Genomic DNA, 4,885 nt, shown 5'->3' with positions numbered 1-4,885 from the left:
GTAATTGGACAATTAATCCCAATATGGAAATGGACCAAAACTTAGAGTAGTGTGAAAACTTCTGACTCAGAGCTCATCTTGAGTGGAGCCATGGCCAGGCTCTGGTACTGCCCAAGGTGTATGCTTTGAAGGCCTTTTTAATAAATACCTACTTTATTCCTTTAACTCTGTTCTAGGTAGCTTCACAAGGCATCACTCCTAGTTCTGAAATGCTCGAGGCACACTCTGCTCCAGACAGGGCTGCCAGGATTTACCGTGTGGGAATGTGTAAATGGATTGATGCTCTTTATGTGCTTCTTGCCAGCTTACTCAGGATGGAGAGCTTGCAAACCTGCAGGTTGAAGCCAGTCCAACACCAGCCCAGCTGTGCCAAAAAAGGCACCAGACTTGGTCCAGGAGCCTGAAATCCCAGGTGTTGGTCTCTGCATCCGACAAGTGAGCTGATGAAAGAATTACACTTGCCTGCTAGAAAAATGAAGAGGATCACAACAGCTTATTTCACAGAGACTAGTCATGTCAGTCCTGACAAGGTCATATACACAAAGAGTTTGCAAAAACTTTTCTGGGAGTCTTAATGAGACAAGTCTGCTTTAAGATGAAGTGAACACTGTTTGCCTGTATGAAAGGCAGTAATATAACCATCACACTTCAGATGCCTTCAGCATTTTGCAGGATTAACTAGTTAACCCCCATAATCACTCTAAGCAACTTTTGCTGAGCCATCATTACCCCCACTTTTATATATCACAAGTAGTAGAATTTCTCCAAGCCCAAAATTCAAAGCCAACAGTTCTCAGACCCTAGGCCAGTAGTCAAACTGCCCTTCCTGCTATCTTCTCCAGGCAGGAGGATGAGCAAGGCCCATGCATGTGGCACAAGAGACAGGGTGCAAAGTACTCATCTGGCTGACAGGAGGGACTGTGCTCATGATTGTTTAGGTTAAAGGAACAACACACATCCCATGAGCAGCCCAGGCTGAATACTTTGCCTTAAACAGAGTTGGAAACCTGATGGACTCACCACTTCCAGCTCATTTTTTTTTTTCCTGTATCAAGGAAAACTGTCTAGGTAAAAGCCTTGTAGACTGGTGTTCCTCTTCATTTTATAATCTTGTACAACAGCCTCCTGAAAACCTCCTGTCTTATTTGACAGTGAGTCAGCCCTGGGCAGAGGATCCCTTTTCTTCCTGGAAAGTAAACCCAGAGTCAGCTCCAATATCTCAACATTCCCACTTGTGTAGAGTTTGCCAGGCTCAGCCCACAGGCATCTCAGAGCAGGTCTTTCACAAAGCACAGCCAAGAGGACACAAATTGCCTGTGTGAACCCCACACTAGGTTTTGTAGGATTTATGTTATTAGTAATGCAAGACCAAAGGCCCCTCCTCAGTCATGACCGCTCCTGAGGTACCAGTTTGATCTGGAGATGTTTTTTGTGTTTAAGGCTTCCTCAGCCCTCATATCCTCTCCTTGTAGATCCTAACCTGACTATCCACCACCTGGACTGATGCAGAAACCCTGTGACTGTGGTTTCAAAGGTGTGTGAGAGCCTCCATCACAGGTGCTGCAGCCAAAGGCTGCACAAAGCTGGGACAAGCTGCCACAGTGCCCTGTGTGCCCTGAGGAGCACTGAGTGAAGAGGGACGCTGGGATGATGAAATGTTGTTACAGGCTCTGCTTTAATTGCTGCTGGACTTTGCACTGAGGCCAAATACACCTTCCTGCCTTGCCCAGGAACAGTTGCTGTGACACAGGGTAACATGGGCAGATGGGTACAGGAGCCCTGCACACTGCCTGGACCCCCTTCCCAGGACTTGCTGCCGTGGCTTTGGGCTCCTGTTCTCCAGAGACTGTTCTCACCCAGCACTGTTGGGTGTTCTCACTGCTGGACAGTTTGAAAATGTGGTTTTCAGCAAATGGGTCATATCACATCAGGAGCCAATGTCCCAGCAGGGATGGGAGATAAAGATTCCACCCCACACCCTTCCCCTCCTCATAGCTAGACAATGAATTTCTCATCATTGTCCTAGAGAAATCCTCTCAGGGAAGATCTGGAGTAGGATAAGAAGGATCTTACAGCCTGGTTCAAAGAGTTTGGAGGCAAGGCATGAGAACACACCACGTGGAGGGGCAGCCAGTGGGGCAGCCAGGAGGAGCAGCACCCCGGTGTCGGTGGTGCAACCGAGGGCAGGAACCCGATGGAAAGGGACAGACAGCAGCAGACTGTGCAAGCCCAGCATGAACAATGTAGTCAGGTTGGAAATCCACACTCCGGGGAGCAGCTCAGTGCAGGCACAGCCTGAGTGAGCACCTGCAGATGGAGCTGCAAGAGCAGGTCCTGAGGAGGAGCAGCAGCATCCCCTGCCTGCAAAGCCCCGGGCGTGGTGCGGCCAGGCAGGGCTGGAGAGGGACACAGAGACTCTCACCTGGCCACAGATGTTGCCTCAGGAAGGTGGAAGCTCACCTGGCTGGGAAATAGTCGTGTTTAGAAGAATCTGTGGTGCTCTGCGACTGGTTTCCTAACTACGTGAGAAATCGGGATTGGACAAAAGTGCCCTGCCAACAGCAGAAACACCCACATTTTTTCAGGGCATTTGCTGGGAAAATAAGATGAAAATGGTGTTCAGCAGTTTAAGACAGGGAGTGGGACTACCATACCATGAACCTGTAGAGCCAGCCTTCACCTTGCCAAGCTTTTCAATTAGCATAAATATACAATATTCACTGACCCGAAAGACTGACCTTGTCCCCAGGGCCTGGCTATAGGAAATCCTGCTAGACCTTACTCAGATTACTGCCTTTTCCTGCAAGAACTCCTCTCAGAGGAAAAGCCTACATGTCACCTATTGTCACTCAAAATGCCCTGAGACCTCATCCAGTTTTGTGGAAAACTTCCTGTGAGCCCCCCTTGCACACAGCCTCCCCTGGAGCAGTGGCCAGACCAATGTCCCCCAGCTCCTCACGGCTGTGTCCTGCCCAGGGGGGACACGGGGCTCCCGGCACATCTCCCTTTGGTGCCCAGGGCCCTTCCCTGTGCCAGCCCAGCTGCTTGGGCTCTGCAGGCTGCTCAGCGCCCCTGCCAAGTGCTTCCCTGGCACCCGGCAGCTCTCGGGCAGCTCGGCTGGCTGCACTCTCCCCTCCGCTTTGGAAGTGGCAGGGCTGGAAGAGGAAACTCGTCTCAGAGTCATCCAGGAGCAGCAGGTTCCTGCATTCTTGGTAAAAAGATGGAAAAAACCCCAACAACCCAGCAAGTAAGTGAGCAGAGCTGGGGGAGTTCAGCTGTAGCTGCGTTTGTGTCAGTCCATGCTGGGGTGAACATCGGGGTGCTACAGCCCTTGTGGAACGCTCTGCTGGCTGGTAAAGCAGTCTCTGTAAGCCATTGCACTTTGAAAATAAAGTCCATCCCTATGCACCCCTCCTGGGTCAGGCATTGACCCCATTTTACCTGGGAAATATCTATTTTTTGCTGTTACTTGCTGGGAGGGCAGCCTGGAAGGGTGGGGGTGTACAAAGAGATGGTCAGCTGGCAAAAGAGAAAAAAAAAAAAAAACTCAGCAATACGGAACAATGTCTGCAGCCCAGTTCATTTCTCTGCCGAGCTCCCTACAGCCCTCTGAGCCCATCTCCTCATCCCAGCAGCGGGATGCTGCTCCCGGCGGGATGGGAGCCCTACCCAGCGCTTCATTTCCCAGGCTCAGTTGCTCCGAAGTGACCCTGCTCCCTGGGAAGGGGCTGCTCGATCCAACTATCTGGGAGGCCGAGCGAGGAAAGTCTTTCTTGGCAAGGGAGAAGGACTGGAGGCCCCCTCGGCCCAGGTGACCCAGCGACCCCCATCGCAAACAGCCATAAATCCTCCCCGCAGCATTCCGGGCACTCCCCCTCGCACTGCAGCGGGCCTGGCTCTGCAAAGCGTGTCAGCGCTGGCCAGCCTCGCAAGGTAAATATGCAGCTGGCTGCCTTACTGCTTATCAGAGGGTTTTTCTGGCTGAGGATGGAGCTGACTTTAACCAGTGCGTAGCAGAGCTGGGCACAAGGTGTCAGGTGGGCTTTGCCGGGCTCCCTGCAGGACCAGCTCTCCCAGGTCCCTTTGTCCAGCTCCACCAAAGGCTCGGTGTGTGCCCGAGACCCGGGGGTGTGAGGGTGGCACAGGCACCCTCAGCCCCCAGCCGAGACTCACTCAGGCTCTGCACGTACTGTCCTAGTGCTGAGCAGTGCATTTCCACGGGCACAGGAGGATAAGGATCAAGAGTGGCACGGTATCCCCCACGGATGCACTGCCCACTCAGCAAGTCTTTAAAGAATGGTTAATTTGACAGAGATTAGCTGAATCTCCCTATCTATCCTCAGAGCCTCTCCCACCTCTGTTCATTTGCAACAGAAAGCTGGAAAACAATCTGCCTCATTGCCCTTCCTCCACTGGTTTTCTCCCAGCTCCATCCCATCCCAAGGCTGCTCTCAGAGTCCCCACATTCCACTGTCACCTTCTCACCCCACACCTCCACCAGCCTGTCCTCCCTAGCCAAGCCTCCAAGCCCTTCCCCCTCTCCAAACCAACCCTCCCCTCCAGGATCACCCCAGCTACCTCCTCCCCACCCCAGCCTCTCTCTTGCTGGCTTTTTCTCCCTCCGTGTAAGCCTGCAGGGAGGTTTGGGTATCTGTTCCCCAGGCTAGGAAAGCCCTCTGGCAGGGCTGCCCTTGGCTCCCTGCCACGCAGCATCACAATTTTGGCTAGCCTGGAGCAGGGGGGAACCCATGGGTGCCCCTGCCAAAGACCAGAAAGGTCCAGAAGCTTCCCGAGCGCTCTGCCTACGGCGTGACACAGTTCACAGGTGCTCAGTACCCTGGAAACCCGCTTTGTAGAAGGGATTGCTGATCGCCACCACGGGGCT

The sequence above is a fragment of the Lonchura striata genome, chromosome 9 (genome assembly GCF_050655825.1).
Source record: "Lonchura striata isolate lonStrDom1 chromosome 9, ASM5065582v1, whole genome shotgun sequence".
Taxonomy (NCBI): Eukaryota; Metazoa; Chordata; class Aves; order Passeriformes; family Estrildidae; genus Lonchura; species Lonchura striata.
The sequence above is the reverse complement of the archived record's forward strand: the minus strand, read 5'-3'. Positions refer to the sequence as shown.